Below are 12,376 nucleotides of genomic sequence, written 5' to 3' on the forward strand. Positions count from 1 at the left end.
TCAAATGGTTTAACTCTCCAGCATTGCACAAAACCTGAAATGTTGAAATTGGGTGAAATGATCATTCACCTCACAGGTTTGAACATTTCTCTCTACAAAAACATGTACTTTTGAGCCGTACAATTGCTAATTTGCAGTGCAGTGCATTTGCATGTAAGTTAACCCCTACATAGTATCGTTATTATACATAATGCTTGAAACATTTATATTTCTTGCAAGTTATTAATCATGTATGGGCATTTCTAGAGACACAAAAAAATAATCTGTGAACAATGTAAAATGACGTTGTCATTTGACTTAGGTATGTGTAAGCATGGAGCGGTTTGTGGTAGGCAGTGCGCCTAGTTAAGTGATGCATCATACCCTCTGTCTCAGACATATTTGTTTTATATGTATAGAGCCCAAAGCCTGACAAATATGATGCAGAAATCATTTGAAATTGAGTCATTTAACCTAACTGTGTATTTCCACAGATATTTAAAGCTGCACTTCAAGCACATAAAATGTAATGGTGTAGTGTAGCAGCATGTTCACCTTACCTAAATTTCCCACCTCTTCCATATTAAAATAAGCCAGAGACTGGCAAAGTGTCTACCAGATATTTAAAGCTGCACTTCGAGCACATGAAATGCAATGGTGTAGTGTAGCATCACGTTCACCTTGCCTAAATTTCCCATCTCTTCCATATTAAACTAAGCCAGAGACAAAGTGTCTGCTAAGTTTGTCTTAAGGCTTGTTCACACCAGATCCGGAGCAGATCTGGATGTGTTCCTGCATATGCAGTGCAATGCATTTTGACATGTTTTTGATGCCTTCCAGTGCCTTTTTTAGCTTAAAATTGGCTTTTAGGTGTTATCCAGTGGGTTCCAGGGCATGCGTTTTTGATGTGTTTACATGCGTTTTGGTGCTTTCCAGAGAAGAAAACTTAAGGCATGCAGTATCCCCCCCCCCCCCGAGAAAAAAACTTAAGGAGGCCGTTTCCCCCCCCCCCCCGTTGATCCAGGACTGACTGCACTGGTGTGAACAGAGCCCAGGAATACCAGAGGAACACATTTGAATGCATTCCAGGTGCGGATAAAAAAATGCTCTGCTCTGTATCTGCTCTGCACTTGGTGTGAACTAGCCCTCAGATCATGTCTAGACCAGAACAGTTTGTTCCAGGCCAAAATACTGCGGGTCTCATTTTCTCTGGTCTGGAATGCTCTGGAACACATGGAAACACATAAAAAACGCATACAAAGACATAAAAATGCACTGGACTGCAGCTGAAAGCCCATTTTAAGCTAAAAAACACACCGAAAACCCACTCCTGAATGTGGCAAAAATGCTCTGCACTGCATTTACAGATCTGCTCCAGATATGGTCACGACATGGTGTGAACATCATGTCTGGACCATGTCCAGACCAGAACAGTTTCTTCCCGGATCAAGAAAGCATCCCAATGTATCCCTATGGTATTTCTGGGCTCTGTTCACACCAGTGCAGTCTGTTCCGGTCCAGACTGAAAAAACACTGCTCGTCACATTTTCTCTGCTGTGGAATGCACTGGAACACATGAAAACACATACAAAATGCATACAAACCCACTGGACTGCACCTGAAAGTTTATTTTAAGCTATAAAACAAACAGCACGGAACGTGGCAAAATCGATGTAAAATTGTGGTAAAAATGCACTGCACTGCCTTTGCAGATCTGCTCCAGATCTGGTCCAGACATGGTGTGAACATAGCCTGAACTGAAAGCTCCCACAACTCTCAACAACCAAAAGACCATGGTTTTATTGTGTCTGTTCGCATATGAATACTCAGAAGCCTGTAGCCCGAAGCCTGAATCTCAGGAAAGTATATGTACTTTTGAAGCACAATGGTGCATTTTTGGCCCCATAGATTTCAATGTAGTTACATGAAAAATACTTGACAGGTAGGGATATTCAAGGCTAAACAACCATCTTCTTCTCCTAGTACTTGGCTTTCCACTGGCTAAAACAAAAACACTCAATTTTGAATATGCATAAGAAAGTGGTAAAACACATATATAAAACCACTCCAAAATTGCCTGTAAATGCTCAGATGTGACTAGGCTGCATTTTCTGCTATGGAGACTAGTTGTCTGAGATGACTGGCTATGTGTTGGGTGACCAGTGTCATCATTGCCATCCTATAATTCCATTTGTTAGGACCTTACCAGCTGCTGGTACACCCTGCCTAGTTTGACCCCTTGTGACCCCACTCTGGTGCCTCTCCTCCATTGCCAAGAAGTCCAGAACACAAAGATATAATTCAGCAGTTTGTGAGAAATAATTTGTGCAGAAGGGTAAAATCAAGAAATTGTGGTTTCCAAGAGGTCCCAAGGCTGTAATAGTGCTGCCACGATCACACTTTCAGATGAGTTGTATTGTATCCATTGCACACCTTACACGGTTGCCCATAATTCATGTAGGATGCTGTAGCAAATTGGTTGATGGTGTCATCACACAGTCACGAGCAGGGCCAGATTTCCCACAAGGCCAACCAAGGCCCGCCCTTGGGGCAGCAGGGAGTGGAGGGGCAGCAGGGGTGTGGAATTCCTATCTCCCGATGCCCGGGACATGCAGTGCCGGGCGGGTAGTTGTTGTCTACATTTAGCCCTGCTTTGGGCAAGCAGAGCTAAATGTACAATGGGGGAGCCATCGCTTGTTTTGCACAAGTGATCTTGGCGGCCTGCAGGTCTGCCATTCTCCATGGGGGGGGGGGGTTCGGGTAGGAGGGAGCATTGAGAAACCTGGCCTTGGGGCAGCAGAGAGAGTAAGTCTGGCCCTGGTCATGAGGAAATAAGAAATCTTCACCACCACAGCTTTGTGTAGTGATATTCTTCCAAGAGTTATTCTGCGCTGATGGAATAGGTAGCAAAAAAGAGGAGGAACCTATGGTTGACTATTTATCACATTGTCTCAAAAACACAAAATATGTGATTTCCGTGTGTTCCAACACATCCCCCAGTGGCTGTGCACTCACCACAATCCTTAGCTGTCCAACACAGCTCTTTAGCTGTCCAACACACAACACAGCAAATGGGTAATCAGGGGATGTGTTGGAACACACGGAGAGCACATATTTTGTGTTTTTGAGACAATTTGATACAGAGATTTTTTTACTTTCGTTGGAGGAAACTTTTTCTATATATTTTTTTCACAGATACAAGTTTTCATTTATTTGTTTTACGTTTATGGATTTGATTAATTTTTGCCTAATGGACTGTTGGGCACCTAATCACTTTATTTTAGATATATATATTGTTTGTGCTTTGATCACTGTACACATTACTCTTGCATTTTTAGTGGATTTGTAGCCTCTGATCACTTTACACATTGTATTATTTATTGCTATTTATTCTCTTCTGGACACTTTATTAGAGGATGTGTAGCGCTATACCATTGCTTTGAATTTGTGTAGTGATAGTCCTGTCCTCACAAGCCAATGATATGTTGTGATACCTGTCCAAAACTTGTATAGCTTGGCTAACCATGTATTTAATATTTTACTTTTGCTGCATGCTGTGCACATGGGAGGGAGGAAGCTTTCTAGATAGAAATATTATTGAAGATCATCTTTAAGTGAATTTATTTTTCTTATGTACCTCTGGTTTAGCAATATCTATGTGAAACATGCATTTCATTAATGTTTATTATAGGTATCATTTTATTAAAGCAGCAGCAGATATATTCTTTAATGTTAAATGCAAGCATGCTAAGTAATTCTCAGTGTAATGTATTACTTCTCAAAAATCACAGTACTCACCCTACTCATCTTCATCTACTTTGCAAAAGGACGGACCCATCTTTGTTCAAGCATCATCCAGGGTTAGTGCCTGCCTCCTGGCTTGAGATAATGAGATTGATTTACTAAAACTAAACATAATGTTAGCTTTGCAAGGGAATTTTCCCTAGCTTATTGAACGAGGTGCAGCTCTTCTGACTTTCATCATCCAATCATGTAGAAGCAATTATACAGTTTTTTTTTTTTTTTTTAGTTTTCCTTGCTCGTGATTGGGTATTATTTGCAAAGAGAATTTTCACCACATTCACTAGGCCAAGGGAAAATTCTCTTGCAAAGTGAACAGTCTATTTGCCCAGCTGAGGCTCATTTACTAAAGGCTGGATAAATGGTCACCAGCACTCCAAGTTTTCTTGAAAACTAAATCCTTTTATTCATTCTAGCAGGTCATATCACCATGCATGGTAACGTTTCAGAACCTGTCTGGTCCCTTCATCCGGCAAACAAAAGTGATCACTTTTGTTTCCCTGAAGAAGGGACCGGACAGATTCTGAAACATTGCTACGCATGATGATATGACCTGCTATGTTCCGAAAAAGCATCTTTCAATTGGGTATCCTCTTTATATCCTGTGTGGGTCTGGTCATCAATTGAGTCCGCATGCATCCAAAATGCCCAGCTGGACAAGGGGCCTTTTGGGAACAGAGAAACCCTGTCCAATAATTATACAAACTGACTCTGAATCACTTTTTTACAACTGAAATCTTGCTCAAAAAGTTGGCATATAAATATCTGATACACAGTGGGTTCTTGTCTACTCCCCGGAAGGCCGCCATTTGGGACGCTGTGCGCACCTTTTACAATCCTCCGGTCTGGCCTGTGCTTTTACTACCCTTCCTCTCCTAATTATCCGCTCCCGTGATCTGCTGGTGTCGGATGATTATATAGCCATGAGCTGTCAGGACTCTTGTGGAAGCAATACCATGAAACGCGTTGAGTCTGTACTAATAAGTATATCAGCTGTCATATTTATGCAATCAATTGAATGTGTAATTACTGTATTGTACTAAATTGTATCAGAATTGTAACAAAATTGACACATCACATTTTCTGTTTTTACAAATATTTTAATATATATTCAAAGGCTCTGTTGATTATAGTGACACAATTGTCCATTAAAAAAGGACATATTTATTCCAAACGAGTGCTGGTGACCTGTTTCTTTTACTTGTTATTCAATCAGTCAGGGGTGTGGTGCCATGCTTCTACCTTTCAATACCCCCTGCTTCTTTAAAACTACTATTGTTACTAAACTTTTAGACAGGCTTTACATTTTAAGCAGTTTAATTAGATTTTTGATCTGTTTTGATGTATCTGATCACATGAAATCTGATTTCTGTATACAGTATCTGCTTAGATTTGGTGACATTGTTTTTCTCAGCATAAAAGCAATCACTCCATTTTAAAGGATTGATGAGAGGAGCAAATAAAATGTACCTTAAAAAGAACTCCAAATACAGCAGGTTACTGTAAAATGATGAGCTGTTGAAATTATTAAATACATCATGTTTCCTTATTTCTTTCAATGGCAGGTTAGGTAATATTCAGCACATTTGTTGAGTGCACTAAAATGTGTTGTGCTTGTGCCCGTCTACTCTACTGCCTATTGATTAACAGAACAGAGTATACGTTAAATAGAGCACAATAATGGACTTTCCAGTTGCATCATTATAACATAACATTACTTTACAAAACATTTCTAAAACCATTATTTTGTTTTTTCCATGAAAGAATAATAACATTAGAACATTTGAAAGTGATCTCTTTTCACTGCTAACTTTAAGACAGATTTCCATAACATCTTCTGTGAAATATATTTTATGATCTGTAGTCTTCAGGAGTTCTGTAAAGTAATGTTGTGGAAATTGGTGAATTCTGGTAGAACACTGCTTCTATAAATATTTATGAGAGCTCCCTCTGAGGACTGAATAGCTTTGAAGGACTATTTTTGCTCATATAAATACCTGTGCTCCTCAGATCTTATACAGCAGCTCCGAGTGCCTCCTAAACCACAAATAGACAGGGCTCAGATTGGAAATACAGCATGTGTAGAACATGAGGTATTTAGTATTCATGAAAGTGCCACAGAAACAGAGGAAACCTTCAACCTCTACCACAGGAATGAAATCATAGTATAACTCTTGTTGTCTGGGCTAAAGCGTGCCATGGCTTAGATGTAATGGCTTGAGTGACAAAGTTCCAAGGAAAATTATTTCTGACAGACATAATACCAGCAAACTGTCAGTTTAACAGAATATGTGTTTATGGCTTTTGCAAGTCTTCCAAACCAGCCTATTATTACTGCAATGTTGATTGACAGATACAAATACTTTGCATACTGATCTTTTTTCATATAAATATTCAGTTTTGGTTGAAACCCTAAGCTGTACAAAATTTCCCGTGCAGACCAATCTTGAGGAAGACTTGAGCCCAAGCCTTGGGCTTTTTGAAATTGTTCTCAGGTCACCCTAAAGTAAGCTGGCTCCAAGGGCTGTCTGTGTAGTGCATAAATATACAGTATATGATGGCCAATAGGAGCATGCTTCTTTATACCAGCAGGTTACTGACCTGTATCACCAGCTGGGCTGTGGCTCTTTTTACTAGTCTGGCAGATTATTGGTCCCTAGATAGTGCACTGGCTTTCCTCTTGCTTAATGGACAGGTGAAGAGAGAGGAGAGCCAGGAGAGAATCTGCATTGGCTGCTGCAGTCTATAGCCTATAGCAACTAGTGTCAGGAGGACTTGGATTGGCTGCAGGTCGGCCTGGGTAATCACAGTTCACTCATGGGAATGCAAAGACTTGTGGGAACTGAAGTCCAGCCACAGGAAGAGTGCCTGAAGGGATGAAAAACCGTTGGATGCCCTAGAGTTCAGATTCACATGGGGCAAGAGAGCAGACAGGTGTACTATCTCTCTGTATGCTGAGCATCTGTTCTGGGCAATCAGAGAACGCTTCTGAAGCTGTCTGATGACATTCAAAGAGATTGTGGCTGCCACTGTAGTTAGAGATCCTGAGACTGTTACCAGATATCCAGAGAATGCTGAGACTAGGACCAGCGCCCTGTCTACTCAAAAGGTTGCCTGGCCCTTTTGCCGGCCCACATGGGATCACCTGAGATTTGAAGGGTCTTCTACTGTGCTGAGAGGCAACCATTCCTTGGGAACCGTGCATCAGCTTACTGTTCATTAAAGATATGTTTTAGAGAGCTCTAACTAGAAACTAACACTGGATCGCTATTAGTGGGATACTAATCTGTTGTTTAGCTACTGTCCTTTATTGCTATTGTGCCTGTGTTGCTAATTTATTCACCGTGCTATTGTTCAGAAGTGTATTTGCTGTACAGTATTACTGTTCTTCCCTTCCGCCATCGAGGGTTTTTAGCTTATATTAAAACCCATATATCCCCCAAGGTGTGTTGGTATGTTGTGGGTCCAGTCTTGGCAATGCACCACTGGTGTGGGACAGAAGAACCTGTATATTACAGAGTCCTCTTTGGGGAAGAGCACTACATACCCTTTATATATTTATTAAAAAGCAGATTGCAAAGAATAGTATTATGGCATAGGCAAGCCTAGACGTTCCACCTTGGGAACTTCACAAGGGAAACTTAGCTGCATGCAGTCATTTTGAGGTATCTCCATTAGAGTAGTATTAAACTCTCAAAATTGTTTCAATAATGAATACAAATTGAACAAATATACATTGCCTAGCAAAGTATTTCTTTAGTATATACTAGGGATGCACCGATACTGTTTTTTCAGTATCAAGTATGAGTACTGATATTTTGCTTTTGGTACTCCCGATACCGACTACCGATACTGGTGCTTCGGCTGGCATGGAGACGGCTTCCCGGGCAATCAGGAAGCCTGGCGGTGGGTAATGACATGCTTGCCCGGGAAGCCGCCTCAATGTTTGGCTGGCTCAATTGTGATTGGCCGCGAAATCGGCTTCCTAGCCAATCAGCATCAAGCTGGCTTCCCGGCCAATCAGGAAGCTGGGCGACAAGTAATGACCTGCCTCCCAGCTTCCTGATTGGCTGGGAAGCCAGCTCCATGCTGATTGGCTGTAAAGCTGGCCTCTCAACCAATCAGCATTGAGCCGACTGTTCGGCTGGCTTGATGCTGATTGGCTGGGAAGCTGTTTCCCAGCCAATCAGCAAGGAGCCGGCTGTTCGGCCGGTTTGATGCTGATTGGCCGGGAAGCCGGCTTCCCAGTCAATCAGCATGGAGCCGGCTTCCCGACCAATTAGGTAGCCGGGAAGCGGGTCATTACTCGACTTCCTGATCGGCCAGGAAGCTGACTCCATGTTCCCCTACGGCACTACTGGTCAGCGGAAACCTTCCTCTGACCGGAAGTTCCACTATCGGGGAAGGTATCGGAGCATTTGGGCGAGTACTTGCCCAAATACTGGGTATCGGCACCGATACTAGTATCGGTATCCATGCATTCCTAGTATATACACTTGGATATGAAATATTAACTTGGATAACTGCAGCTTTTAAGACTGAGGTACAGTGATTATTACACATTGTTGTAGGTAGAGTGGCTATAGCAACATTGTCTTTGGAAGCTGTGTCATTATTTAAAGACACACTCTTCAATTATAAGTATATATTAGCCACATTGACCATCTGTGTGCATTGCTGCTTTCCAGTTGACATGCTGCTCAGTGGTACTCAAGGTCTTGCAACACAGCAACCTTTAACAACCAAAAACAGGTAATTTTTCGTCTGCCCAGACTAAGCTGCTGAAAGATTTATTCTTTGTACTTCGCATGATGTTTTTCAATAAAAAAACAATCACTTTCTGTACTTTCTCAATCTGTTTATATGTAGACATTTCATATTTCATTTTAAGATACAGACTACTGTCCATAATAAAATGGTAGCGCAAGTGATGTAAAAAGAACTGTTTCGTTCTGATAACCAGCCTGCGCATATTTTTTAAGTCTTTATGGGCATTGTGGTAAGGTTTATTGTTCTCTTGAGTATTATAGAACTGTAACAGAACATGTGAAAAAAAGTGAAAAGCAGCATCTTATGCATTCAGCCATAAAAAAACATTTATTTTAGAAAAACATTAACAGTTGCTCATTTGACTCATAAACATCATATATGATAGTGCTTACAATCAGAAGTAACTCATTTTAATATTCTGTTTGCTCTTCTGCTTCTACAATTATTATTTTTTTCTTTAGTGTAACTGTTTAATGATGTCTATTCTAATACTCCATAGTACAGCAGTTATGCACAAATATCTTAAATACAGCTTAGGTCAGAGACACTGTATGTTTATATTACTTGTGGAGGTCAGATGTACCTTGCAGTGTATTCTGAACAATCTCAGAAGCATCTCAAACTGATGCAATCAACACAAGTCCAAAGCTCCTCAACACAGGCCCTTAGTCTAGCAGATTTTGGGGATGACCGCTTGTGCTGCCTCTTACATGTAGAAAGCCGATGTAAAAATATTTGTACTTAGGTCTTTCTAACAGCCAATAATCTGATTTGAAGGTTCTAGCTTACTTAGCACTGGCTTCAGGAAGTACACATGCTCTCTCACTGACCCTGTGAGTTGGTCTTTGTGTGCTGTCACTGCATTGGCTCACAGAGAACTGAGATTAAGGTAATAGCGTGAGATTTCTGATTGGACTTTTTCACATTTTGCAGTGTTATAATTTGAAATTGATTTACTATGGTTTTTTATCATTTAATTTACATATGTTTACTCTGGCAGAACACTTAGAGAAATGAATAAACAGACATGTCATGGTTGCATAAGTTTTAATTCTCTTGAGCCAAAACTTGGTAGAACTACCATCTGGAAGCCTTTTGGGGTAAACCTCTAATAGAATTGCAGATGTGGATTCTAAAGTTTTGCCTAGCTCTAGTTCTAGCTCTGTTAGGTTAAATGTTGAGCGTTGGTAAACAGCAGTTTTTTAGTTTTGCCATGGGTTCTTAGCAGACTTTCAAGACATTTAGGTTCTTGATTTTAAACCACTCCAGTGCAGCTTTTGCTGTGTGTGTTTTTAGATTGTCCATATGGAAACTGAACCTCCACCCCGGTCTTAGGTCCCTAAAGGTTTCCCCCTCGACTCTGACTAGTTTCCCAGAAACTGCAGATGAAAAGCTTCACCACAAACTGATGCTACCACCACCTTGCTTCTGTGTGGAAATAGTGATAACCAGTCTCAACCTTTTGGTACGCAGCATTTTGCTGCAAGGCCAAAATTTTTAATTTTGGTCTCATCAGACAAGAAAACCATTGCCCACATTTGCTGTCTCCCCCACATGTTTTTTGGATGGATTTTCCTACCTCAACTATGGTCCTCTCCAGAAATATCACTGTCTTAATAACTAATACCCTCCTTGCCCAGTCACTGAGTTTATATAGTTGGCCTTTCCTAAGCAGAGACATAGTTGTTCAAATGGGATGTTCAAAGTTTTCTTTTTTTAAACCTATAATATTATGTTCTATATACCAATATTAAAAAAAAAAAAGTTTGTTTTCCTACTTTGTGGACTATTTTAGGTTTATCAATGAGATAAAATCCAGTTCAAACCAAGTGGTTAAGAATGTATGGTAAGGCATTGTACACATTTATATGCATTGAACTGACCACAGTTGTATGTGGCCATCCAGCTTGCATGATCACTTTTCAAATAAACAATGTCATTCAGCTGTTTTGAAATGTTAATTTCTTGAGTGTTTGTTTCAGCTCTGCTGCATCTCTTAAAGAATATGCATACATTCCAGTTATTTACTGACACTGGGATAGAATTTGAGGCATCCAGAATATTCTGTAGAAACTTTCACTATCCTGGATATTAAAATTGTATTTTATGCAACATGGAAGATTTCATGCAATTTTGGAATTCAGAGTGCTCATCACATATAGTTTTTGTACCCAGGTTATTATCTTCAAATATTCTGCCTATGTTTATTCTGAATAGCGATGTGTTTGAAGAAACTGTTTTCTAGAAAGCCTAATATTTATTCATTGCCCATCATCTGTGCTGCTGTCAGCCATGAAATTCTGCTGAAATTTGAAAGTGCTTACATTCTCTTTCTCATCCAAATTGCATAAAATATTGGATGCAGCAAAAAATGTTAACTCCTGTGGCTGCTTTGAATGGCCAGGTATCAGAACAGAACATATTTCAGACATCTGGAAAGACAGACACAACCATTGTTGTTAGCTGTCCTTGAAGTGTATTTAAGGGGAAAACTTTTTTTTTTCTTTTTTTAATTTTGGATAGATTGGGAAATAGTTAGACATTCAGTAAGATTTTTACTGCCATCTGTATTTCAGCTGGGTAGATTCACCTGTTTGTTTGGCCTATCTGACCACTGTCACCAAGATGGAAATTGAGGTGAAGTCCAAAATGATACAGGTGAAACTCGAATAATTAGAATATCGTGCAAAGTTCATTTATTTCACTAATGCAACTTAAAAGGTGAAACTAATATATGAGAGAGACTCATTACATGCAAAGCAAGATAATTCAAGCCGTGATTTGTCATAATTGTGATGATTATGGCTTACAGCTCATGAAAACCCCAAGAACCCCAAATCCACAACCTCAAAAAAGTAGATTATTACATGCAATCAATAAAACAAGGATTGTACATAGAACAAAATTGGACCTCTGAAAAGTACAAGCATGCATATGTACTCAGTACTTGGTTTGGGCCCCTTTTGCAGCACTTACTGCAATTACTTTTGCACGATATTCTAATTATTCGAGTTTCACCTGTAGAGTTGTCGCCAGAGCAAAAGGCAAGGTACAATATTCCAGTAACAACTGCCAGAGGTGGGAATCACTCTAATTTTACGGAGATTTCCTCTTATTTCCTGTTGCTCCAGTGAAGGAAGTGAAGAAGAATCTACCCAGCATGACAGAAACATTGAATAATCAGATAGGGGTTATAACCTTTTCCTACTTTGCTTAAAACTGAAAAAGGTTCTGGCTAAACATACACTTTAAGTGCACTAGATTCATGTTACAGTACATTAAATAGACTGCAGCAGTTCAATGCAGGCATCTAGACAAGCTTGCATATACCTTTACATGACCACTCAGTGGTGCCCTGAATCCATGATCACTTACAGAGGAACTTTATCCTTATCTTTAAAAAGTAACAACAATCTACAAACAGAAACTTATAGATAGGTGCAGGCTTTTTATTCTTTGCATATCTTATTTTTCTGTTCCTCCCAGTTTTCCCATGGTGGCCATTTTTACTAAGGACAGATGAATCCATCTCCCTTTACTTCCTGGAACTCTGGCACATGTGACTAGGACATGTGACCATGACATCATCTCAGTGGGAATAACTTTTATTGAGATTTTGCAGTCTGCAGGTGAGATTTCCCAGCAATGAACTGTGATGTAACCATCACAGGATGCATTCTAAACAAGGGGAGGGGTTTGCCTGGAGTGGCAGATTCGCTGAGGGCGGGGGACCGCGAGGGTTACTGACCTGGATGCGATGACGCGGACGTTGGCCTGGAGTGGACGGCGTGTGCAGACGTCGGCCGGCGGGTCCGTCTTTCTGGCC

Source organism: Nanorana parkeri, unplaced genomic scaffold, assembly GCF_000935625.1.
Source record: "Nanorana parkeri isolate BGI_ZX_2015 unplaced genomic scaffold, ASM93562v1 scaffold162, whole genome shotgun sequence".
Lineage (NCBI taxonomy): Eukaryota > Metazoa > Chordata > Amphibia > Anura > Dicroglossidae > Nanorana > Nanorana parkeri.